The sequence below is a fragment of the Phocoena sinus genome, chromosome 2, assembly GCF_008692025.1.
Source record: "Phocoena sinus isolate mPhoSin1 chromosome 2, mPhoSin1.pri, whole genome shotgun sequence".
NCBI classification, from domain to species: Eukaryota; Metazoa; Chordata; class Mammalia; order Artiodactyla; family Phocoenidae; genus Phocoena; species Phocoena sinus.
This window is the reverse complement of record NC_045764.1, coordinates 13,453,394-13,480,337: the sequence shown is the minus strand read 5'-3', so window position 1 is coordinate 13,480,337 and position 26,944 is coordinate 13,453,394. Positions and strand designations below refer to the sequence as shown.

The following is a 26,944-nucleotide window of genomic DNA, read 5'->3' as shown; positions in this document are numbered from 1 at the left end:
AAAATATTTGCAAATGAAGCAACTGATAAGGGATTAATCTCTAAAATATACAAAGAACTCATGCAGCTCAATATCAACAAAACAAACTACCCAATCCAAAAATGGGCAGAAGACCTAAATAGACATTTCTCCAAAGAAGACATACAGATGGCCAAGAGGCACATGAAAAGATGCTCAACATCACTAATTATTAGAGAAACGCAAATCAAAACTACAATGAGGTATCACCTCACACCGGTCAAAATGGCCATCATCAAAAAAATCTACAAACAATAAATGCTGGAGAGGGTGTGGAGAAAAGGGAACACTCTTACACTGTTGGTGGGAATGTAAATTGATACAGCCATTATGGTGAACAGTATGGAGGTTCCTTAAAAAACTAAAAATGGAACTACCATATGACCCAGCAATCCCACTCCTGGGCATATATCCAGAGAAAACCATAATTCAAAAAGATACATGCACCCCAATGTTCACTGCAGCACTATTTACAATAGCCAGGACATGGAAGCAACCTAAACGTCCATCAACAGAGGAATGGATAAAGAAGATGTGGTACATATATACAGTGGAATATTAGCCATAAAAAGGAACAAAACTGTGCCATCTGCAGAGACATGCATGGACCTAGAGACTGTCATCAGAGTGAAGTAAGAAAGAGAAAAACAAACATCATATAACATTGCTTATATGTGGAATCTAGAAAAATGATACAGATGAACTTATTTGCAAAGCAGAAATAGACACACAGATGGATACCAAGGAGGGAAGGTGGGTGGGATGAACTGGGAGATTGGGATTGACATATATACACTACTATGTATAAAATAGATAACTAATGAGAACCTACTGTACAGCACAAGGAACTCAGTGCTCTGTGGTGACCTAAATGGGAAGGAAATCCAAAAAAGAGGGGATATATGTATACGTATAGTTGATTCACTTTGCCGTACAGGAGAAACTAACACACACTGTAAAGCAATGATACTCCAATAAAAATTAATTAAAAAAATAAACTGGAAAAACTTTTCTGAAAAAAAATTGTACTTAAAATTAAAACAAAATAAAACAAACCTTTGGATGTTATTATTGATTAAAATCACAATTATGTGGAAAACAATTTAATTGATAAGCTAACAAAACTATGAATGATGATAATTAATTATACTTACAGTTCCTTATCAGAATAATTTAGGCTTACTTTGCTAATGGTAACAAACACAGTTCTGTGAGGCTACGTGATTTTGCAAGGAACTCTACTAAAGATAATTTGATAAAAAAATTTTAAGTCAAACCAAATTAATTTTTAAAAGACAACTTACATTGAGAACAAAACACTCTCCTTTAAAAACCTCGACAATCACATACTTTTGTAATGATCATTTGTATATAATGAATCAGAAAGAGGAACTAGTATACACAGAGAAAAGTACCTGTGATCAAGAAGTCAGGAATTCAGATGAGAAAGTTTCTTTAATCCTCTGCTCTTAAATCTTTTAACAGTCATGATTACTTTAAATGCAAAAAAGCATACCAAGCAAGATTTAAGTTTCACTTTGCACTTAAATTCTTATTATTCTGCAACCTCATCATTTTATGTATTGCTATGAAGTATTTAATAACTATAACTGATTAAGTACTTAAGTATTCTTAATTTATAAACTTTGACATGTTACGGTTTTTTGGTATAAAAGGGTTTAAGTTATAGCTTTTCATATCAAAACATCATACCCATTAAGATAAAATGTATTTAGTTTTAAATGCAGTATTTACGCTAGCCTATAAGAAAATAAACTTTATGAAATAACCCTAAAAGTTATTTTATTAGTTTCTTTACGTACACATAATAAATGCCCAGTCAATTTTCTTTTCGCGGGTCATCATCAGTTACATAAATTTACTGAGCTATTAATTATAACTTTTATACTACAGTTCAATTAACATGTTAGCAAGAGGACTAAGTCGACACAGATTAATTTAAGGTCTTATCAAAATATTAAAATAATAAACTATCTAGCTGACATTTATAGAACAGATGAACAGAAACTTGATAATTTTCTACACAGTTCCTGATGTTTACACTATTACTTCTTATTGATAACTAATTATTTCATTATCCTCAATGTGTCATAAAATATTACATGACATACATAATTATATTCATACAGTATATAATCCACTCTACATACTTTATACACTCTTTGCCTCACATGGCATGACTTTTTAGTTAATCTCCATTAATAAGCTAATTCATACTGTAGTTTCTTTTACAGATATCAGCTAAATTTTTTTTGCATATCAATGAATTTGAGATACAAATACAACTGCCATTTTGCACATCATCAAACATGTATTTGGATGCATATAAATTTGTTTCATAAATCAGGGCTACTTCACTTAAAAGAGTATTAACATAAAATTTATACTTAAAAGTAAAATAATGCCTTTACTAAAAATTATACCTATATTAATATGGCCTTTCATTTAGTGTTAACTACCTTCATAAAAATTTAAAGGATAGAGAAGACTAAATTCAGAGTGTTTATTCATTGACATATTTTGCTTTTTAGTTTAAAAAGCCATGGTGCTGTTACAGAAGTAATCATATATATTTTCTGCTTAATTATGAAAAATTTAAGGAAAGTGGATGTATCCAGGTTTGGGGACAACCGCAAGACATCATTTGTGTAGTACAACTTCATAAAAAAAATTTTTTTTCAAAAGAAAGTGAGCTTTGAAAAGTAGTTCAATAGCTATCTAGGTAGCCTGATGATATAAAAATAAAGTGAAACTTAGATTATTTCACTACATATACTTTATTTTCAAAAGCAAAATAAAACAGGAAATCTTTAATGCTAAATATATGAAAAGAATAAAATTTTTATTGAAACAAAATAACAACTAGAGAGCCAAATTGTTTTTCTAGTTGCTGTATGACCATATTTTAGATAGTACTGAAAGCTATGCAATAATAATGTAAAATCGAAACTTCAACACAGAGAAGACAGTATTAGAACACATATATAATTAATGGGATATAGAGCTGTCCAGACACATTCTAAGAATTGACAAATGTAATCTGCATTGTTTAAAGTCTGTATTAACAGCAGGGGCTGTGTCAGTGGGGTTTTTTTTTTTGGTTTATTAATAGAATGCTTTGACAAATCAAAAGATTTTTATTAGCCATTATAATAACTACTACAGATTTCCTTGTGCTTATTATACTTTCGACATACAGTTTAATAAAAACCTGTTAAGTAGACTACATTTCAGGAAAATTTTTTAAAAAAACTAGTTTACAAAAAGAAATGAGAAGTTTGTCCTTTTCTACTTAATTTATTTTTGTCTTATCGACAAAAGTTACTGTTAATGATGTTTACAGTACTAATACTGAAAGTGAGTATAATACTCTTAACAGTAAGTACTGGGCGATAGGAATGCTTCACTGCAGGTTTCGGCACTACTACCAGCATGATAAAAAGGTAAGCTAAGTAAACTTTAAATGTTAGAGATGATACTACCTAACACCAACATACTGGTTAAAAGGAGAAAAATCAACTCAGCAACCGCAATGTAAAACAGAGGAATTCTTCCTCCACCGAATTAAAGACAGTTTTAAACTTGTTTGACTGTAGCAAGTAACAACTGCATCCTTTTTCCTTTTTCCTTTCAAAAGAGGTTTGACATGTAAAATTAACTTGATATACGTATAACTGATTTATTCATAGGGCAAGTGCTTCAGAGAAATGGAGAATGTTTCAGTTTCCCTTTGTCAAGAGAGATTCCTCAAGTTAAAACTTAAGTTGAAACTTAACCATAACTACTTAAAATGAATTTATTTCATTAGTAACTACTATTATAAGGTTACCATTTATAGATATTTGTAGTAGCATAACAATTTTTTGATTTGGAGTTTGCCTATCACTGATAAACAGACTATATCTTTTCAAGTTCATGTCATTACACAACCAGAAGCTAATTTAATGCAATTATATTGGCTTCGGAGGTATTAATAACAAAAGGAAATGCTTGGAAAATTACAAGATGCTTTTGAAATATGTTTCTTTCCTACTAGAGTCCCAAAACTTAATAAAATAAGAAACAAATAAAGCGACACACGGCTTTCTAGGAGATTGTTACTACCGAGGTGATTCACAAGAAAACTATGCTGCAAATTTAGCTGACTTTATACACAGCCTGAAATGAATTTATACAATATTTGCTTAGTCGAAAAGAAAATCAACTGTTGTTAACACTATCATTAAACGTTAATTATAAAGAATTATTGGCGGGCTTCCCTGGTGGTACAGTGGTTGAGAATCCGCCTGCCGATGCAGGAGACACGGGTTCGTGCTCCGGTATGGGAGGATCCCACATGCCGCGGAGCGGCTGGGCCCGTGAGCCATGGCTGCTGAGCCTGCGCATCCGGAGCCTGTGCTCCGCAACGGGAGAGGCCACAACAGTGAGAGGCCCGCGTACCGCAAAAAAAAAAAAAAGTTATTGGCAATGACTGTTTCAGTGAGCCTTTTGTCTCAACAGAGAATAAGAATTTAAGAAACTGAAGAAAAGTTAAAAAACCACTGTATATCATTCTTCATGCTTCTAATATGATTTTCCAGTTATACATTCTCCTTCAACAAAAAACAATTATCTCATGTAAATATCAAACCAAATATTACTCATGGTTTGCTGCTAATACTTTGAGGATTAAAAATACTAATTGTAAACCAATGGCACATACCTATTGAAATGCTTTATAAGACATCAAAATTAATCCAGGTAATAGTATATGAGTAGGAAGGTAAGAAAACTTACTATTCTTCTTTCCAGTTTTTTTGATATTCTAAAAGAAGTAGACACTAAAATCAACAGTGTACAGAGAACATAAACATCCATATTTTTCCCCTATTTCCACCACACTTCTATATACAGTGACAATGGACTCTTTATTTGACTATGAAAGAAAACCATTTCTGATGAGTAAGAATATTTACCACTTAAAGGGCATGTGTGTTCATAAAAAGAATATTTTACCAAAAATTCCTAAATTTGGATTCATTTAAATTGATTTAATTTTTTAAAAATCAGGGAACTGAATTGGAAAAATATTCTCTTAAGAACTCAAATGTTGAACAATAGATAGTAAGCATAACAATTAATAATATAGATGGTCATGTTTAATTATGGTGCAATACTGATTTTAAGCACCTGATTTCCTACTAATAAAATGTCTTTTACTAACTTGTTAGATATGCAAGCTCATTCTAATACTAGTTAGGAAACTTTGACTAACAATTTTAACATACTTTTTTCAACAAATAATAACAATGAAACAGATACTTAAATAGCCATTTTTTCAAATTATTTGTGGACTTGCTGAATCAGCTTCCCTAGTTAAAACTGACATATATTCATCCTTAAATATTATTTTTTAAAAATCCATTCTGCCTTCAATATCTTATGTAAAACAATATAAAGCATATATTTGGGAAGATACAGCAAACATTCTCCCTTAGAAAGTACTGAAGCTCCATCTAGAGGCTTTTCGCCCTATTACTGTCACTTGCAATATAAGTAATATCACCTAGAAATGTGAATAATATTAAAATGTCAGAGATTTCTTTTGTATATACCCTTTTGTTATTCATGATGAGTTCTTGACCTAACCTTCTTAGGGTAGCTCTAGCTCCATCACTGCCATCAAGTGGTAAAAAGCTAAAACTGAACTTTGAAAGAAAAAAAAAAGGAAGAAAGGAAAAAAGAAAAAAAAAAAAAAACAGGAAAAAAATGATACACCTATACCACTTACATACCCTCTTTTTTTGCTTCAAAAAATAAGTTTGTTTTTTTTTCCTGTGTCATTTACTATCTTAGTGATTATGGAGAAAATTGATTTGCCATCTGTTTCTAGAAAATAGTCATCTCCTATAAATGGGAAACTTTTCTGGATATTTTTACATTTACAAGGTACATAAAAATACTTTGAATTAAGTCATTATGTAGTTTAGTGATATATTTAATGTAACTACAGTTCATAAATTACTTCACTGATAGGGATAGCAGTGAGAAACACAAAGAATTACTTAAGATTGATGAATTTTATAGTGCATTACAACAGTTATTTTAAAAAATGATGTGGCTAAAATAAGTATTTTCTATTACCTCTACAAATAATCTAGATTTTAATAAACTGAACACTCTCATTGTACTCTCAGGATGTGGTGATAGCAAAATATCCACAAAAGGTCTTCCACAGCCTATGAATGGAGAAGGATCAGAATAATGATTTAACACTGTGGAAAGAAAGAGTAAAAAATTTAACCATGAGGAAACAAGTCAAAAGTGAATTCAAATTTATTTAATATCTTTCCTTTTTTTTTTTTTTAAATGAACATATACTTCCTGAATTATGTTACAGGAGTTAGGACTGTCAAAGAAACAAAACTACAACTACAGAACCTAGGGGAAAAGACCCATGAAATAATATCTCAGTTCAAGGAATGCTGCTATGTGAGATGCATCACTCATGACATAATTTTAAAATATTTTAAAAAATTATCTGTATACAAAATAGTATGTAGGAATGTAGTTAACTTCATCTCATAATCATGTTTAGAAATTTTCCAACACTGCTAAAATAGATATTAATGGACCACTCTTTCTGTTTTATATATTTGTAACATGAAGATTTCAGAGTACTCTGATTTTATTCTTTTGATTGGATTTAAATTTTTACTGAGACACTTGTTTACAAATCACAGAGAACATGAAAATTTTGTAGCTTTGATTATAGGTATGAATTACCATGTTAATTAACCATAGCAGCCAACATTCATGGAGTTCCTAATATGTGCTAAGCATTTTTCTAGATGCTTCACATGTATTAAATATTCTCTCAACAAAGCTATAAGATAGGTACTATTAATATTATATAGATAAGGAAACTGAGGCACAGAGAGGTTAAATAACCACCCACAGTCACACACTAAGTGTAGGGATGAGATATGAACCTAAGTAGTCTGCCTGGGTATAAGGCAGGTTTTCTCAATCTTGGCACTATTGACATTTTGACCAGATAATTCTTTACCTGGGGGGGGGGAGGGTGCTCTTTGGTGTATTACAAGATGTTTGGCAGCATCCCTGGCATCTACCACCAGATGCCATTAACATGACCTCACCCCCCTACCCCCAGTTATGATAACCAAAAATGTCTCCAAACATTGCCTAATGTCTGGGGGAGAGGGAGGGAGGGAGGGAGGGAGGGTGGGGAACTGCCCCCAGTTAAAAATCAATGATATAAGATTAGTTTATCTGTTATAACACTGCAGAAACAAAGGACGACCAATTAATCTGAAATTAGTTTTCCTCCATTTTAAATTATTTACCACAATACAGAAAATTTTAAATCTAAAACAGATGGTTTAGGATAGCAATACTCTAAGTCTTACCATTTAGGGGATGACATGTCATATAATTAAAAATCATAATATGAGGGGCAAACCTCATACAAGGTTTATGTAGGCAAACATGAAAATAATAAGGAGATACATAAATTTCATCCAAATTTATAGAAGTAGTTACCTCTGGCAAATGGGACTGAGGGACAAAGTATGGGAATATCACCTTTCACTTTATGTATTTTGGTATTGTGTTAACTTTTTTTTCAAATAACATTTTGGTTTTTTACTAAGTTTCTGAGAAATCAAATTTTAGGAAAAACGTTTTCTTTCTGACATCAGCATTTCAGTTATGCTTATTAACTACAGGGTTGCAGATGGGAAGGAGGCTAGACTGAGGAAGGACCCAGGCAACCGGTGTCCACCTAGGCTAGAGAAAGAACACATCCCCGCCCATCAGTCCACCTCAAGCTGAGCGCTTCAGTCCACAGCTCAGACCAGGCTGCTTCAGGGCCCACATTGCCACGTATGGCCTAGGAAACGCCACTCTCACCCTAGGCAGCGATTCTTCCGGAGGGCATAATGCTCTGTGCTGGGCCTGGAAGAATCTTTTTCACTGATGTTTTCCCATGAGCTGTTTTCACTGGTTTTCCCATATTTCTCTCTGTTACGTTTTATCTTACATACTAATGTAGGAAATACAACAAATTCATAATAAAATTCATGATAAAATAATCGTGCTTACTTAGACAAAAAAATATTAACTAGATAGTTAACCATGGGTTTGAAAACTAGTAAACTGAATAACAAATTAAAAGACTACTAGAGGTATATTTTTCAAGAGTGCTGCTTAAAGATGTGTATAAAAGTGGGTATACAATTTTCAAACAATTCTTATTTTTTCTAGAACTCTGTGCAATAACTTTAACCATGTACATTTTGCCAATCCCCAATCATAGCAAGTTTTCTTTCCAGTTACTTTGATTATTCAGAAATCCTTTAAAGAAAACACAGAGTAATAAGTACTCTTCTATTCATTTAACTTTAAATTCTCTCATTGTCATCTTTATTTCTTTCCCTTCAGTTTCCTACTTGTTTTTACTACTGTAAACTAAATTGTACATACTACATTGTATCCTTTTCTTTTAGTCAGTATACATATCAATTTTCCATTTTGTTTCATAAATTTAATAAAGTAATATTTATAATGTTTATGTTCAAGTAATGTTCATAGCTCCACTTAATTTAGTATAATCTACTTATCCATTCTGTTGAACTCTGCAATGATTTTTTACTATATCAACTTGGCAACTAAATATTTTTCACATTTTTACCTTCTTCTCTATCCTCACTGCCTTTATTTAGGCTCTGATCTTTTTTTCCCTTTTCTTTTCAGTTGTTTAGTCTCGTTATACTTTTGCTAGCTATTAGCTATACAAGTAATAGATGAATAAATACACACATCTTATTATAAAAATTTAAATAACACAGAGTAAAACATCCCCCTTAGCTACCCCCCTGGCAAAGCCCACTCCTCCAACAGAAGTTATTATGGTTATCAGTTTGGTGCATAGACACACTTCTAGATCTTTTTTTAATTAATTTACTTTCATATATGTGTACATGTAGAAATCTTCCACTTTATATTATACCATCAATAAGCAAAGCACTTTGCTTGTATTAAAAAAAAGAACTCATAATTAATGTCTGCTTTTGTCCATTCACACATTGCTTTGCTGGGCTTTGATGTTAATATTCATTTGCATACAAGATATGCTATGTAACACTAGTTTTACCAAGGATTTGGCTTATTATTGGAAATATTTAATTGAAAATACCATGGTGTAAAACATACACTATTGTAACATAAAATATATATGTAGGGACCTGAAACTAAAACTATAATTGGATTTAAAAGTTTAACAGAAATATTCTCTTTAGGGTTTCCCTGGTGGCGCAGTGGTTGAGAGTCCGCCTGCCGATGCAGGGGACGCGGGTTCGTGCCCTGGTCCGGGAAGATTCCGCATGCCGTGGAGCGGCTGGGCCCGTGAGCCATGGCCGCTGAGCCTGCGCGTCCGGAGCCTGTGCTCCTCAACGGGAGAGGCCACAACAGTGAGAGGCCCGCATACGGCAAAAAAAAAAAAAAAAAATTCTCTTTAAGTTTTAAAATATTAATCAGAATGATCAAGGAACTAGGGTTTTATTTTCTTTCTGGTACTTTTTTTTAAACAGCTTTATTGAAGCATAAGCCATAAAAGTCACCTGTTTTAAGTACACAATGATTTTTTAGTAAATGTAAAGGGCTGTGCAAGGTTATCACAATCCAGTTTTAGAATATTTCCAACACCCCAGAAAGATCTCTCATGTCCATCTCTATAGATTTGCCTTTTCTGAACATTTCATATAAATGGAAGGGATGAGGTTTTTCTGATATATTTAAATATCAGAGTTAGTAGCAAAAAAAAAAATACTTTTTGCATAAAGATTTTGCTGAAGTCTTTTCTAAAAGTTAACATGCTTTGCTCATTTGGTAAGGATGCTATAAATATAACTGAACTCTTTTCCTTCTTTCCCTCCCTCCCTCCTTTCCTTCCTTTCTTCTTTTTGCCAATTTTCACTCTTACAGTATTTAGAGATCATCACTGTTAATAGACCACAGTTCTCAATACAGTATACATGGAAGGTATAAGGAATGGACTTTTCTATATCCACTCCAACACATATCCTGATAGTTTAATGAAAAACAAAACAAGGGAGTTCCCTGGTGGTGCAGTGATTAAGAATCCGCCTGCCAATGCAGGGGACACGGGTCTGAGCCCTGGTCCAGGAAGATCCCACATGCCATGAAGCAACTAAGCCCGTGCACCACAACTACTGAGCCTGTGCTCTAGAGCCCGTGAGCCACAACTACCGAGCCTGCGTGCCAAAACTACTGAAGCCCGCGCGCCTAGAGTCCTGTGGTCCACAACCAGAGAAGCCACCGCAATGAGAAGCCCGCACACCACAACAAAGAGTAGCCCCTGCTCACCGCAACTAGAGAAAACCCACGTGTAGCAACGAAGACCCAACGCAGCCAAAAATAAAAATAAAATAAATTTATCGAAAAACAAAACAGAAATCCAACATATGAACATATCGTTTCCTTGAGATGTTTTAGTTTCTCCTAAATGTGGAATATACTTTTTAAAAATTGATGAGAAATCCATTTAATACAGGTCTCTAAACATTTGGGATTCTATCCCCAAGTGGAATTCTATCTCCAAATAGAAATCCATCCTCCAAAAAATTCTGACATCACTCTTACTCCTCTTTCTCTCACAGTCCACATCCAATTCATTAGCGAATCTTGATGGTTCTATTATCCGATTATATTCAGGACTGAACACTAATGCCTTCACCATTACCACAATGGTCCAAAGCCACCATCCTTTTTTGCTTGGATCGTAACAAAAACTTCTAACACAACTCCTGACTTCAGCCCTTGCCAGGCCCCTTCCTTCAACAGTCTGTTTTCAGCACAGCAGCCAGACTAAAACAAAAAACAGATCCAGTCAAAAACCTCCAACAGCCTTTCCCTTTTACTCAGATCAAAAGTCCAAGTCCTTAGTGATTACAATTAACACCTTAAACTTAAAACAATCTAGTTTAACTTTTAACAACCTATGTAACAACTAAGAAATGGCTTTAAAAAAAATTTGTAAAGAAATAAGGGAATAAAATGGTGCGCTACAAAATTCAACTAAATACAAAACCTGGCAGTAATGGAGAAACTGAGGGACAAAAACCCGTAAGCTATAGAAATCAAATAACATCAATGGACACTGTCAAAAGACTGAAAAGACAACCACAAAAGAGGGAAAATGTTTGCAAATCATATACCTGATAAGGGGTAAATATCCAGAATACATATAAAACGCCTGCAACTCAACAACAAGAAGACAAACAATCCTGTTAAAAATTGGGCAAACGACTTGAATAGACATTTCTCCAAAGATATACAAATGGCCAAAAGTACATGAAAAGATGCTCAACATCACTAATAATTAGGGAACTGCTAAGCAAAACCATAATGGAGGAACTTCCCTGGTGGTACAGTGGTTAAGACTCTACCCTCCCAAAGCAGGGGGCCTGGGTTCGATCCCTGGTCGGGGAGCTAGATCCCTCACGCAAGCCGCAATTAAGAAGTTCACATGCCACAACTAAAAGATCCCGCCTGCCACAACGAAGACCCGGTGCAGCCAAAATGAATGAATGAATGAATGAATAAATAAATAAATATTAAAAAAAAGAAAAAAACCACAATGGATACCACTTCAGAACTACTAGGATGGCTGTAATTTTTAAAAATGGAAAATGTTAAGTGTAGACGAGGATATAGAGAAATTGGAACCCTTACACATTGCTGGTGAGAAAGTAAAATGGTGGTTACTATGGAAAATAGTTTGTATGACAGTTCCTTACAAAGTCAAACATCATATTAGGATACGATCAACAATTCCACTTCTCAGTACATACCCTAAAAAAGTGACAACAGGGATACCAATGTCCACAGCAACATTATTCACAATAGTGGAAATAACCCAAGTTCATCAACAGATGAATGCATATACTACAAAATGTAGTATATACATATGATGGAAAATTATTCAACCATAAAAACAATGAAGTACTGATATATGCTATAGCATGGATGAACCTTGAAAACTCTGTGCTAAGCCAGCTACAGAAGGGCAAATATTGTATGATTCCACTTATGTGAGCACCTGCAATAGGCAAACTCACAGAGACAAAAAATAATAGACTAGAGGTTACCAGGGGCTGGGGGAGGAAGGACGGGAAGTTACTGCTTAATATGTACAGAGTCTTAGTTTGGGGTGATGAAAAGACTTTGGAAGCAGATGGTGGTTAGGGATGTACAACACTGTGAATGCACTTAACGTCACTGAATTGTATACTTAAAAATTAAAATAGCAAACTTTTTGTTTTACATATTTTAACCACTCTCCTTCCTTCCTTTATATTTTTAAAAAATTATTTTTTTGGCTGTGCTGCACAGCTTGCGGGATCTTAGTTCCCCGACCAGGGATTGATCCCATGCCCCCTGCAGTGGAAGCACAGAGAACTAACCGCTGGACCACCAGGGAATTCCCTAACCACTTCTGTTAAAAGTCAAAGGTTTTACAATCACATTAAAACCTCCAAAATCCTTTAAAGGGCCTTCAGAGTCACCAGGACCTGATGTCTCATTATCTCTCGGATCTCATCTCCAACCACTTTCCCTCTGGCTTTTTCCACACTCACACCTCCTTGATGTTCCTTGAACACACACGGGCACAGTCAGAACCTTTACATCTGCTGATCCTGATCCATCTGTCTGAAATGGACTTCCCCCTCACCTTTAGGTCTTTGCTCAAATATCACCCTTTCAGTAAGGGCTCCCCTGACTATTCTGTTCAAAACTCAGCCCCTCCCCCAACATGTCCTATCCCTCTTCTCCACTTTATTTTCCTCCACTGCACTTTATCTGGGGTGTGTGTGTGTGTGTGTGTGTGTGTATATAAATCACAAATTTATTGTCATTCTCCTCCTTTAGAATGTAAACACCATAATGGCAGGGGTTTTGTCTATTTTGTTCAATGCTGTGTCCCTAAAAGAGTGCCAGGCACATAGTAAGCAGTCAATAAATCACTGTTGAGTGAACAAAGAGTGAATTATTCTGATCACTAATATAAGACTATTGATCGGGCTTCCCTGGTTGGCACAGTGGTTGAGAGTCCGCCTGCCGATGCAGGGGACACGGGTTCGTGCCCCGGTCCGGGAAGATCCCACATGCCGCGCAGCGGCTGGGCCCGTGAGCCATGGCCGCTGAGCCTGCACGTCCGGAGCCTGTGCTCCGCAACGGGAGAGGCCACAACAGTGAGAGGCCCGTGTACCGCAAAAAAAAAAAAAAAAAAAAAGACTATTGATCAACTATTAAGACATGCCACTTCTTAAACCTTCCTCAAAATTGGAGAGGGCTCTAATTTTACTCTAAAGTCTGTTCTACAATTAAAGGCCTGCTACTTTATTACTGACTTTTTTCTTTTGCTATGTTTAATTTAGCTTTTGCCACTCCATCATTTTTTTTATAGTATCTCTCAAATATTTTTAACAGCACTACTGAAATTATCATTTACAAACAATTCACCCATCTTAAGTGTACAACTCAATGGCTTTTAATAAATTTATCCAGTTATGCAACTTTTACCACAATCCAGTTTTAGAGTATTTCTATCAGCCCAAACATTCCCTCAAATCTGTTTGCAGTCAATCCCCACTCCAACTTCCAACCCAAGGCAAACACGAATTTATCTCTTTAGTTTTATCTTTTCTAGAAATTTCATACAAATGGAATAATTCAACATTAGTCTTACGTATCTGGCTTCATTCATTGAGCACATTTTTGAGGTTCATCCATGTCATTACATGTATCAGTTATTCATTTTTTAGAAAAAAATACTGAGCAGTATCCCCACCTTATCATATTTTAAGCACTGCCTTATTCTCTTGCAGCACAGTGTTCGAGATTCATCTTCTATTCTTCCTGACCCAGCCCTGGAATCAACCATTTCTCCATGTAGCCCTGGTTCTTTTAATTTAATCAGTGAGTTTTTATTTCTTTTTTTTTTTCATTTATACAAGTACCAATTGGTCCTTTTAAAAATCTGTTTGGCTATTCTTTAAAGGGCATTAGGATACAGGCTAAGCTGCTGTAACAAAGAGATTCTAAAATATAGTGGCTTAAATAAGATAGGTTATTTCCTTCTCACGTAATAGACTAGAAATAAGCCGTGTATAGCTGGACGGGCAGCTCCATACACACTACAATCTCTGTGTCCAGATTCTGCTGACTCGAGTTTTCGTCAGCTATCAGTACACAAGAGGGACATAGGCAGGGGGTCACGCACAGGCATTCCTTCTTAAGGCAAGACACAGAAGGGCCACACATGACTTCTGTTCATAATCAATTGCCAAAACTTAGCCTTAGCCATATCAACCTTCAAGGAAAGTTAGTGAATAGTTTCCAGCTTGGCAGCTATAAGCCATATATATTCATCTATAAACTAGGAAATCTTTGTGGATAACTAGCACAAGAGGCTCTGTGCCAATTAGAACCACTTCAAATTAAATTCTCCACTTGAGGTTTTGTCCTACATAAGTAACATAACTTAGGACCACCAACTTATGAAGACTCACTCCTGGTTACAAAATCTCAGGGGAGATGTTTTTGCCTCTCTACCAGGCAACCAGGTTGAGATAGGCAAGTTTTGACCCTCTAAGGCATGCTACCTCAGGCTAGCTGAGCAATGCATTTAATTTTTTTCCCATTTCATTCAGGATTTCAATTGTTTCAATTGACAGGATCATTCAGGATCATTCCACCATATTAAAAACAATATTTACTGCCTACTCTTTTAAACTGTGCAAGATGGTAATAATTCATTGAACTATCACAGATCAAAAACCAAAAAAAAGGTTACAAAATAGCTTTAAGCTTTTATCCTTATAATGGTTACAAAATGTAGCATTTCAAAATCTACAACTTAAAATCATTAACTACCTTCTAAAACAACAGAAATAACTTAGTGTCAAGTTTCCAAAATGACCCATTATATACAATACCATCCTTTAATTATAAATGCATATTTGAATAGTTTTATATTGCACCAACACTTGTTTCATTAGAAATTTTTTCCAGAATTTTCACTATCTAAATTTATCAGTATCTTTTCTTCTCCACAAGTCATTACTTCCTTCAAAGTAAAAGCATATGTTAAGTAAAAGAATATACAAGGAGCTCAATAAAATTATATTCTCGAAAAAACTAAGATAAAGTATTAGCTAACATTTATGAAGCAGTGTGTTCTATATGTATCATAATACTGAAACCTCACAACCACCTGATAAGGTAAGGGCTGCTTATCTCACAGATGAGAAAACTAAGATTTAGAGACTTTATGCTACTTACCCGAGATCATACAATTAGTTAAGTATTAGAGCAACGCAACTCTGAGCTCTTAGCCACTATGCTTTAAAATAAATGTTTTCCTCACACTTGAAACTCTTAATTCAGGGTGAATCTTAAAATTGTTGGTGTATTACAGTTGCTGTTGTAGCAATTCTAAGTGACAATAATGTAGCAACTGTCACTCCCTGAGTGCATGCAAACCTACAAAGTACCAGTACCAAGACGTGCAGAATTTGAGTTGGAAGAAAATCCTAGAAATGATCTCGGAACACTCCTTTTAATTCCTACGAAGCAAGCAACTGTGAGGAGAGGGCGGGGTGGGGAAAATCGGACACACTTAGCAGCGTTCCCAAAGTGGATATCAAAAGGAGGTTCACTCCACGTAAGTGCAAAGCTGGCTTAAGAGCTCAGCACCAAGGGTTCCTGATTCTTTGTCAGAACTGCTGCACAGAGGAAGACTTCGTGTGAAAAAACTGAACATCAGTGACTGAGTCAAAAAGTGATTCTGAATGTAAAGAACTTTAAAAAATCCCTTAACCAACTTATTTCACATGTATTTTCCATTTTCAGGTATGTGTAAGAATTATAAACAATAAAATCTATGTCTTACTAATTCTGACAGAGTTCTTTTGATAAACATGAAAATTCTAAATGGTAAAAAGCTTTGACAGTATGCTTTCCTTGTAAGTAGTATATAAAATAATGGTACATGATTGTACCATTATTGCTATGTACCATTAATGCTATGATAGCAAAACCAGTGCTTACTATATAATTCACGATAGGACATCTTAATATTGAGCTTCATATGTAACATCAATAAAATCATGCCCCCTTCCACCCAACCTCATCTTTTGACCAGGAACTTATGCATTATGGAGGGTAAAAATCTGATGTTAAACCCAGATCATATAGCATTGGCACTTTCCCAGTTTTTTCTGATTCATAAAGTATAATGTTCTCTGATGAGTTTTGAATTTACACAATTCCTGGTTTTCTTTATGTTAACCTATATATAACTTGCAAGGCTGGGGAAACAACTAAAAATATTTTAGGCATTTAAATTACTTTCTTAAATTATCCTTGTTATCATGAATATTCTTAACAATCTCATTGATTTCTATTAGCTGTTTTTTTTTCTACTCAGCATTTTGATGTTTCTAAGTTTTCTTTTTTTTGTTGTTGCGGTACGCGGGCCTCTCACTGTTGTGGCCTCTCCCGTTGCGGAGCACAGGCTCCAGACGCGCAGGCTCCGCGGCATCTTCCCGGACGGGGGGCACGAACCCGTGTCCCCTGCATCGGCAGGCGGACTCTCAACCACTGCGCCACCAGGGAAGCCCCTCTAAGTTTTCTTGATCGGGCAGATTTATTACAAAGTAAAAAACAATGCAATTCAGAGTTATATTAATGTGATTTCGTACTGTGAAATAAAAATGGAATGAACACTATGAATAGGTAAATTCTCTTTTTTATGGCCTTCCACTTTTTATTCTGAAAGAGAAGTTATCTAATTAATGGTCTCTTTTTCCTTTTATACTAAGTTGTTTAAAGGAGGTTAGGAGAAAACAAAAAATTGCATGTTTCTCTATAGGTATTAAAATGTTTTTTTTTAAAAACGGAAAAAATGCAGAAACAGGACTAGAAACAGAAAGCAAATAGGAGCAGGAAATTCTCAGTTATAAGATAAACTAATAAACATTTTTAAATGAAGGATTTGAAATTTATCAAGAGGGGAGAAAGTACTTGCAATCCTATTCAAATATTTGTTCCTGTCCTTCCATATGGAATGTTTTCCTTTGTAAATCCTGACAAACTCCTTCCTGTGTCAGCATCTCTATCTAAAGTTGACAGACCAAAGATGTATTTTTAAACATGGACCACAACAGAATTTGGAGTTGATTTGATTTCTGCTGTGCTACCTCTACAAAAAAAAATTCCTAAAATTATTTACTCAGGGATAGTTAGTATGGTCACTGATTATGGTAGGAATAAAAGATAAAATTATCAGCCTAAGAGTTTGGAATCTTATCCTAAATATTTTGAGATTTTTTTCTGCTCACACCCTAATTTTTTTCTATAGTGCTAATCTCGCATATATATTTTACATCACAATAAAGTTCTGAAATATAGCTTCTAAACTTTTATTCCAAACTAATTAGAGTATTTTAGTTTATCCTGATATGACTCTGGCCACAGAAGTATATATAATAGCTGTCTAAACATACATGTGGCATAATGCCTTTAATTTTATAATTTGTTTAGAGATATTTAGAAAAAAATGACTGCTAATGAATGTTTTCCTTTAAACATTAGATTTGGCTCAACAACTCAATAATAACTAGGAATGAAATAATTTATTTGGGTATCTTTTATTTATGTCAAACAATGAATTGTTTATCTTAACAACGTATTTCATCTTTAGAAGCTAAAATCATTTTGAAGAGTCATATCTTGTCCTTCTCTTTGCTATATATTTATAAGGACTAATTTAAGAGAAATTTTTAAGGGTTACGAGAATTCAAAAGAAAAGGACATCTGGAAACAGAATGTGAACTTTTAAATAAGAAATACTGGCTTAGAAAAAATTGATATTAGAGAAACATAACATAGAGTCATTTTTAAAGCTTCTTGCTTTGAGAAACATAAGATATGCTGTACTTTTTAAAAGACGTGTCATAATTGATTTCTGTTCTTATCAGAAACTCCTCTAAAACTTATTTGGAAAATATTTTGAACTGAGGGTTTGACATCATTATTCAAATTACATTTATTGAAAGTAAACATTAAAACTAAAGAGCAAATGGCACAAATAAAAATATATAGCATTAAAAAAACTCAATAATTTACAGAACTTTAGAATATTAGAGCAACCTGGAGGGTATTATAAGCTGCATAGAGTAACTGGAGCATACTGAAAGATGAGACAGCATGACTAAATATATCATGTAAACAGATTTCAAATACAAAATAAAATGTTCTTAGAAAAATTTTTAGGAGTTGAATACTATAATTTAAGCTCATCATCTCCCCCTTTTTCCTTTATCTTCCTTATTAATATATTAATACATCTGCATAAAATTAAGAACTCCACTCTACTGTAGTTGTTTACTGATATGGAATGTGACCTAATCTTTATTTTGCTTTCAAGGATACTTTTTAAAATATAATATAAATTAATTACTGGAAAAACAAGTTTTAAGACAAGGATATATAAAATATAACCACAAATTTTGTCATTATTAGATTCAACAGGCACAAAATTTCTGTCAAATTGCTATAAAAATGTCTAAATGCTTATTCTCAATGTCTGTGTTTATCTCATTGCAAACAAGTAACAATTTACAAACCAGCACCAGTCCACAGACCACACTTTGAGTAGCACTATCTCAGAAACAAGAAAGAAGGTAACAATAAGAAATTAATTTGGAATTAGTGACTAAAGCTTTAAGTTCTAAGTATTCCATAAATTTGCTGTTTAACAGTACACATTTAAATCTAAAAGAATGCATTGAATATAATTTTCTTAAAAATTAAGCAGCAGCTTTATCACATTTGAAGCCAAGTGCTGAGTTTGAATGATGTTTGAGCATGTAATTAATTTAAATGAGGAAAAATATGAAGTCTTGAAAATAAATGAAACTATAAATTAATCTAATCTGTTTCTCTCAAGAGTAACATTGGGTTGTCCAAGCAGTCCTATAAACAATTCCCACTTGTCCAGTATAAAACTCTAAATGCTCTAAATGAGCGCTCAGGAGGCTACTGCCATGGGCAGCATCAAATGGACTGATGATCACCGACTGGTTTTAATCCAGAACTACTTCTACCCTGACTCTACTACTTGAGAATAGTTGCTGGTATATTTCATGCTCTACACCAAGAAAACAGAAGTAGGGCAATTTCAGGTTAAAAACAGAACCAGATCACCTAAATAGCATGATACACTCTAGTAAAAAGTCTTTATTAAAAAAATAAAAGAAAAGAAAAAGAAAGAAAGCTGAAAGGCTCTTCAAAATATAACCCCATTTTTCAAATCAGCTTCCAACTTTGTTTACAGCTTTACAAACCACATACTTAAGTGAAGTAATACTAAAAACTAGCAATTTATGGAATAAGCCTTAGGAAGTAATAAACCCAGAAGTGATACTTGCGTGTGTTGTTGTTGCTGCTTGTGTTATCGGCTGTGTGTTCCCGTTTCTCAATTCTCTAAAAATTGAGTCGTGTTATTGGCCGTGTGTTCCGGTCTCTCAACTCTCTAAAGATCAAAACTCCCATAACAAAGAATTATGTTGCTTCCATTATTGAACTGTCCTAATGAAAGAAGTACAGTCTTTCCTATGTGACTCTTGAAGGCACCAATGAATAAAACCAACAGGTATCAGGTTAAAAAAATTTTTTTTTTTTTTTTTTTTTTTCGGTACACTGGCCTCTCCCGTTGCGGAGCGCAGGCTCCGGACGCGCAGGCTCAGTGGCCATGGCTCACGGGCCCAGCCGCTCCGCGGCATGTGGGATCTTCCCGGACCGGTGCACGAACCCGCGTCCCCTGCATTGGCAGGCGGACTCTCAACCACTGCGCCACCAGGGAAGCCCCAGGTTAAAATTTAATAACCAACACTAACAACAAAAAAGACTGTCTAGAAAGAAAGTGACAATATCTTTATTACCCGAGAAAATCAAACAGAAAGTAGATAAGTAATAACAATTAAACTAAAATTATTTTCTAATGTTCTGCTCAATACTAAGATCATTATCAGTCCACAGTGGTCCTCACAAAGTGATGAAATACGTCCTAGCACTTGACTAGAACTCTTCTTCTACAACAGAAGGAATAGGCATGATAGACAGAATTTTGCTGAAATGAATCTAAATCCACACCCGGAGGGATATCAGTATTCCTCAAATATGTGTTTTACCCGAAGTTACTCACATTGGGTAAGAGAACTGTGTTTCAAAACAAATTTGAGATAAACCTGAACGTAATACAATGTAGCATGGTTAACAAAATTACATTTAGTAGCAATTACTTACTAAGGTCATATAGTTTTACGTTCACTACTTTAAAAAGTGCTGGCAAAGATTGTGGAGATGAAGGTTTCTCTAGTTTGAAATATGATTTGCAAGAATAGCAATTTACCAACTAGATGGGTCTGAACACTTTTATTTTTAGTGATAAGGAAGTTATGCTCAACTTCACTACTTAAAATGAAAATTAAAATAAGATGGAATTTTTCACCCTTAAGAATATAGAAAATGTAAAAATCTGACTAGACTATCAAATACTGATTAGGGTCTATGGAGTGTAAATTAATGTAGACAGTATGGAAAGTAATTTGGCTGTATCTAACAAAATTCAAAATATTATGTAGCCCACGATCCAGTTAATCCACTTCTGGGTATATAATCCAAAACAGACTGAGATACACCATACAAAATATATATTTGAGACCTGCAGTAGGGAATACATTTTATATAACTGTGTTCTGAGTTGTGATATATGTCTCATGAAAAAAGAAGTGCCCTTTATGCTGACACTTTCTATTACATTCTATTCTTTTTCAAAATGCAGATTCCAACCTACTAAACTGATTTCACTACCTGCTGTTTGGAAAACACTGCCCTAAAAAACTGTAGCAATATGTGCAAGACATCATCTGTAAAGGTGTTCACTGTGGCATTGTTTAAAATAGAGAAGAAACTGGACACAACTTATATATCCATCGTGTCACACAACCGCATAATTTAAATACAAAATACAATGTAATATTATGAAAAAGTTGTTTAAATTAGATCTATGTAATATGTATATATCTTTAAAATATAATGTAGGGACTTCCCTGTGGCGCAGTGGTTAAGAATCCACCTGCCAATGCAGGGGACACCGGTTCCAGCCCTGGTCTGGGAATATCCCACATGCCTTGGAGCAACTAAGCCCGTGTGCCACAACTACTGAGCCTGTGCTCTAGAGCCCACGAGCCACAACTACTGAGCCTACATGCCACAACTACTGAAGCCCGTGCTCCTAGAGCCCGTGTTCCACAACAAGAGAAGCCACTTCAGTGAGAAGCCCGTGCACCACAACGAAGAGTAGCCCCCGCTCACCACAACTAGAGAAAGACTGCGTGAAGCAACAAAGACCCAACACAGCCAAAAATAAATAAATAAATGAAAAATACATATATATAATGTAGAGTGAAAGAAAAGCAACAAGCAGAACAATATTTCCAGAATTTTTATCATTTCTGCAGATTTCCAGCATATTATGATTATGAATAGGTATACATACAAATATAAAATTACTAAAATGGCTTAGAAGTGTATATATACTAATATATTAACTCACAGCCGGATGGGGGGTTCTCAGACGATAGTGTCTGGCTAGAGAGGCCTTTAGCTATATATATAATGTTTAAATTTTTAAAGAATATTTAAATGTTATTTGAAAAAAGACAGAAAAGTTGCAGCAAGTTTTGAGATAGCAATTGGAGTAGAATGAATGAATGGGAGTTGGGGTGAGAAAGAATGAGGTACAGATGAGCAGAACCAGGTGTACATACACCCATACAGTTAAATCAATGAATGAGAGAAAAAAGCTGGAAAAAAAATAATAAAACCCACGAAAAGCATAAGGACTGAGGAAAGATTAGAGAGGCATGTAGCAACAGCTTGGGGGGAGGGGAGGGAAGCATGAAGTGGGCAGAAAAGGCAGGAAGAAAAGGCCTAACAACTGGTAAACTGATCCATTCCTTATTGGTGGTTCAACTGCATAAAGGGGGGCAGCTTAGTGAGAAAGTACTTAGCAGCTATGTTTACACAGACAACAGAAAGTGCCACTAGAGTGGCAAATTGAACTGTGCAAGGCCAATTAACCCTTTCACCTTAGCGTTTTATACTAGCTACCTTACTTACTGTGCCTCTGTTAGATCTACACTGATATGTGTTAGGACCAAATGCAATTATAAATCATTGTTACATGTATTGATGAATTCTTCAAATTCCATGAAGCACATCCATTTTATTTATTTAGTATTCTGAATACCTTCCTCGCTACTCATCTGGATTTAATCAAGGAACACTTTCAAAGGAAGAGTGGTTATCCAGAAATTCAAACTACACATGTCCTTTATTAAACTATGAATTGACTACTACTCAAGTTTTTCAGCCTAAATGATTTTTTGTTTTTTTTTTAGGTTAGGTTCACTTCAAATTTCTTCTAGACAAATTAGGGGGAAATTAGGAAAAGAGTAACATATTTAAGTGGGCAAAAATGTAATCCTAATATGCACTGAAGAGGTTTGTAAATCAACCAGCTGCTGCATAAGCAATTGTATCTAATTATAATTTACTACTATAAAGGAAACTTTGTATCTTGAAGGGCTATATAAGATTTCTTTTAAAGATAATAATAGGTTTATCACTGGAAACTGTATTCATCTTCCTGATTCCAAAATACAGCCATGTATCGTCTTTAAATTATATTTGAGAGCAAGGATCGTACCTTCCACACAGTCTATAAAACCTAGAAAAGTATCATATACTAGGCATGCAAATATTTGGTAATGACCAATGTTGTAAAATGTTTGGCATATGTGAAAGGCATTGCTCCTATGAGCTAAGAGGGCCAATAATAAAAGAATATAGTTGTTCAATAGTAAGTTCAGACAGTCTACATAAATATTTATTCGTTAATCCTAACACTCTCTTTTCCCTACTACCTACTAGGTAGTACCTACTACCCTATTGGTACCCTGAAGGTACCAATATCATCCCACTATCAGCTAAAATTCCATGCCAAATCTTCCCCTAGCCATGTTATTTATCAGAGTCTTAAGAGCAGTAATTTTTAAAATGCTAATTGAATACTGGGAAAATGCCAACAGACAGTTTTGAAGTGGGGTTTAAAGGAATACACACTGTATTTCTTAACCCAACGAAGATCAATACCTGTCTGAAAAGGTTACACTTGCTTTGGGGAGCAAGGGACTTTTTCTAGTTGTGGCTTTTCTCAGTCCTTCTCAATGGGTAACAAAAGGCAAAGGAGCTGGCGAATTCAACCCTCATCTAGCTACAGAGACTGTTTACTGACTTCTATGGCTATGTTAAAAATCAGTGGAGGAAGAGAAGGCTAGCAGCCTTTGCCTTTCTCTAAGTCTTTTCTTGAATGCAGGCCACCCACCAAGTTCCCCTACTTCTCTTTTCTTCCATAACAGCACCAACACAGCCACTGCAAAAGCAACGCATCAAGACAAGCAGCATCAGTGAGGAGGAAATGGGGCCAATGGTAAGGGACAGAAGAAAGGAGCAGTGATGACTCCAAATCTGGTCTCATGAATGAGTCGGGCACATGATGCTTCTTTGTAGGTAGGAAGAGAATATGGTGAACACTCACACAGCTGGCCTCCAGCTCCCTTGACATATTCTCACACTCACAAATGCAAGTCATAGTACTTAGTACTTCAATGCCAGACAAGATTCAAGATTTTATCTTAGTGATTTTCTTAAAAAGAAAACTACCAAATGTAAAAAATGAATAATAGACTATGCCAAGTAAACATTATTTAGCTTAAAGCTGCAGTATAGTCTAATTAATTAATTTACAAAGCTCGGTTTCTCTAAAGCAACTATTATCAGGTTTTCTTCAGGAATTCACTTCCTTGTTTTATAAACACAAACTATAATATGAATTAAAATAAAATTCAGAATGAGAAATGGTTTCCAAAAGTAGTAATTATTAATTTAATCCAAGCAATTATTTGTGTGATTTGAAGAAGTACAGATATCTCTTCCTATTTCTCTTCGGAACGCTAGTCTCTGGAGCCAATTTTAGACTTGAGTTTAGAATTGATCCCCAGTGCAGGGGACCAAAATACACACACCCAGGAGACGACAGTCAGCTACCATGATTTTTTCACATTAAATAAAGCAAATACATCTTAATACATCCAAAAGAACATTTAAGTCAAGCTTTTGTTCTAGTGCTGACCCTACATACGATCCTTGTATCACTCTGGATCTCCACTTCCCCACCTGGATAATAAGGGTTGATAATCAGTCTTTTCTCTATTTTGGAAAGCTGACAAGATTGTCTAATATAAAAATTCTTTGAAAAGTCAACAGGAAAGTAATAAATCAATGAAGAAAATACTTTTCAAAGTGACATGGGAATAAAATCCATGCCCAAGTTATTTTTCTACATTCTGTACATCAAGCCAACATTTAGATAATATATAACTACAAAAGCCCTTTTTTTAAAATGAGGGTGCCTAGTTTCTAAATAGGAACATTTAGATTATTTTGTAAGTTAGATAAACTTCAATAGTTTTCTTTCTAAAGCTCTTCTACTTCAAGTCTTTCCACACCTTTCTCTTTCCTCCTCAACCAAATATATAGAGATTTTTCTTGATTAACTCTTTAACAGGTAATACAATAGTCAAGAAGACTAAAGAATACAAAATATAAAAGGCCACTAGCCACCTAGAAGCATATCTCCACTAAGAGAGGGCAATTTCAACAGGGAGGGAGGGAAGAAGAAAGGGAGAGAAATACAACAGGCAAACTCTACAAGAGTTTCCATTACTTTTTTTTTTTTTTTTTTTGTCTGCACCGTGCAGCATGTGGGATCTTAGTTCCCTGACCAGAGATTGAACCCACATCCCTTTCCATGGAAGCATGGAGTCTTAACCACTGGACCGCCAGGGAAGTCCCTCCATTACTTCTTGAAACAAGATTTCGTAGTACTCACATATTGATATAGTATTTTATAGAATTCAGAAAGTCTCTCAGTAAAGTGGGAAAGTCAATTAGCAAGTGAAAGCATTGGCTCAGAACCTGGTCAGACCGGGGTCAGCAACTTCTTAAGCTTGAAATGTGTTCAGCCAAACTAGGCAATGCCAGAGCACAGGCAGGCCTACTGTTTACAGGCATCACAGAGCAGTCCATCAGCTGATTATATTTTGTCTTGCAATGAAACCAAATTACCTCCTGTCTATAAACGGCAGGAATTATATTATATTCTTCTTTCAAAGATTCCATAAAACCTAGCACAGTGCCAGGGACTAAGAGAATAGATGGAGGAATAGAAAGAGGCATAGAAAAAAAGGGAAAAGAATTTAAAAGACTGTGGAAACATACATAAAACCACTACCCAAAAGCACCTCTCCAAAACCCAAGAATCCAGAGACTAAAGTACTACATACATCACACAAGCCCATCTTCTATTCAAAGACTAGAAGATATGCTTGTACAATGTTATCAGAAACATCTAAGGCTATAAGAAAAGGCAAATAGCACCTCTGGTTAAACACTGTCATTGAAGTGCACACATATTAGCAATCAATTATTCAGTTTATTGCAGGTTAATTAATTACTGCTATGACATGTGCTTCTTTAACTTGAACTACCTTATTATGTGATTAGTAAATAGTGGTATGATGTCCTTATAATGCAGAAGTTGTGTTAGCCCAATTTGATCTTTTCCCAGCTCATTCATTTTTTTAAAATGACTGGAGACAAGCTTTCTTGCAATTAAAGACAAAGCCTTAGCTCTTTCTGAACTTAAAAAAATTAAAAAATTTTAAAAAGCTAAAAATTCACAGAAATGCCTTCCTTTAATGTAAGTAGTACCTGGTTTAGTGGCTCTGAGAACATCTATGGTTTCTACTATGTAAAGCTATCTGATGAAACTGTGAGTATAGTTGAAGAAGTATATTTCCTCCATTTTTAAACCTGTATATCAGTGAAAAGTGTTCTGCTCTGGATCATATTTTGAATTTTTATTCAAATGACCTAAAAAACCTATATCTCAAATAAAGGAGCATGAACAGAAGAGTTTGAAGGGTTCTAAGAACTGACTGACTATGAGGCTAGGTACAAATGCCAGTGGGAGATTGTTTCTTAAGTATTCTTTGCTTTTGTTAGTGTTTATAAAGTTCCATAGATTTTGAGGGCTCTACTCAATCCTATTTCTCCTAAAAATCTGTTATTTTCACAGTGTGATTTTGCAGAACAAGGAGTCAAATATGGTATTGTAGCAGAAATAGCTGTTATTGGATCTGGTCCACCTGGATAAAGTAGAAAATAATGGAAAGCAAATAAAAGGACAGAATTCCAGTGAAGGGGATATCCTCATTTGCTTCTCTGAGGATGTCTCCATGGCTTACTGATACAACCTTCTCAAGACAGCCAGACTAAGGCATAATGGATAAAAGGACTATCAATCTTCTCTTGCTTACCTATTACTCTGAGCAAAGTTTGTCATAGGCCTCCAGCTCCTTCACTGTTTTTGATAATAATCAAAACTTCCTTCTCCCACAGCTTTTTATTTTCGTTATTCTGAATTTATATTTTGTCTAATTCCCCAGTTTACCTTTCTCAGAATCAAAACACAACAGATTTATGGGATTAGAAAGTCCTTAGGTTATACAGTCTAACCTCACTAAGTGAGGAATCCCTTCTATATTGTTAGTTACGAATACCTATTGACCATCATGCTAAACACTGTGCTAATTGTTAAAGAAATGGCAGTAAACAACAAAACAAAGAC

At 34.8% G+C, this 26,944-nt stretch overlaps 1 protein-coding gene across 1 annotated transcript in view; it reads right to left on the bottom strand.

The window, feature by feature from the left end:
* Positions 1–26,944, bottom strand: part of DNAJC1 (DnaJ heat shock protein family (Hsp40) member C1) — a 204,323-nt gene that overhangs the window by 153,232 nt on the left and 24,147 nt on the right. The window lies entirely within an intron of this gene.